The sequence below is a fragment of the Prionailurus bengalensis genome, chromosome C1 (genome assembly GCF_016509475.1).
Source record: "Prionailurus bengalensis isolate Pbe53 chromosome C1, Fcat_Pben_1.1_paternal_pri, whole genome shotgun sequence".
NCBI lineage: Eukaryota > Metazoa > Chordata > Mammalia > Carnivora > Felidae > Prionailurus > Prionailurus bengalensis.
Window position 1 is genome coordinate 62735102 of NC_057345.1, and position 1329 is coordinate 62736430.

The 1329-nt window shown below is 39.7% G+C and overlaps 1 non-coding gene across 1 annotated transcript; it reads right to left on the reverse strand.

Moving 5' to 3' along the window:
* Positions 1-958: 958 nt before the first annotated feature.
* LOC122482209 lies at positions 959-1065 on the reverse strand. Its single transcript, XR_006297016.1, has one exon. It is a non-coding gene; the product is annotated as a U6 spliceosomal RNA (small nuclear RNA).
* Positions 1066-1329: the final 264 nt, after the last annotated feature.

The window sequence follows — 1329 nt, forward strand, 5'->3', positions numbered from 1 at the left end:
CCCAGCATTGGAATTATTGGGTTATATGGTAGTTCTATTTTTAATTTTTTAGGAACTTCCATACTGTTTTCCACAATGGTTGCACCAATATACATTCTTGTTTTCTCTGAGATAGTGACAAAAAGTAGAAGAGGAGTGAATATCCATGAGCAAGGTGTTCTTTGCTACTATGAGTTTATATAACATGAACTATTCATTCAAAAATTCACTCAATAAATATTTATTTACTGAGCACCTATAAAGTGTCAAGTCCTTTGTTGACTGGGGGAGGGTAAGCAATCGGTGGTAAAAAGATAAATCAGGCACAGATTCTATTCTTTTTTTTTTTTATGAAATTTATTGACAAATTGGTTTCCATACAACACCCAGTGCTCATCCCAAAAGGTGCCCTCCTCAATACCCATCACCCACCCTCTCCTCCCTCCCACCCCCCATCAACCCTCAGTTTGTTCTCAGTTTTTAACAGTCTCTTATGCTTTGGCTCTCTCCCATTCTAACCTCTTTTTTTTTTTTCCTTCCCCTCCCCCATGGGTTCCTGTTAAGTTTCTCAGGATCCACATAAGAGTGAAACCATATGGTATCTGTCTTTCTCTGTATGGCTTATTTCACTTAGCATCACACTCTCCAGTTCCATCCACGTTGCTACAAAAGGCCATATTTCATTTTTTCTCATTGCCATGTAGTACTCCATTGTGTATATAAACCACAATTTCTTTATCCATTCATCAGTTGATGGACATTTAGGCTCTTTCCATAATTTGGCTATTGTTGAGAGTGCTGCTATAAACATTGGGGTACAAGTGCCCCTATGCATCAGTACTCCTGTATCCCTTGGATAAATTCCTAGCAGTGCTATTGCTGGGTCATAGGGTAGGTCTATTTTTAGCTTTCTGAGGAACCTCCACACTGCTTTCCAGAGCGGCTGCACCAATTTGCATTCCCACCAACAGTGCAAGAGAAAAATATGGAACGCTTCACGAATTTGCGTGTCATCCTTGCGCAGGGGCCATGCTAATCTTCTCTGTATCGTTCCAATTTTAGTATATGTGCTGCCGAAGCGAGCACCACAGATTCTATTCTAAAGGAGGTTATACTCCTGAATAAAAATCACTTTAGAACATCTCCTACCCTATATGCTTTGATGCCATCTCATTATGCCCTTTATCCCTGGTTAGCTTAGTCACCACAAGAAACTCATGACTCCTAACTCATGCTGTATTCCCTAGAACTTTAACCCTTTCATCTTTGTTAAGTTTTATTTCTGTCCTTATTTCTTACCTTTAGTCTGTTCTGGAGAGACTTGTCTTAGCAGATGCCAAAACCTACAAA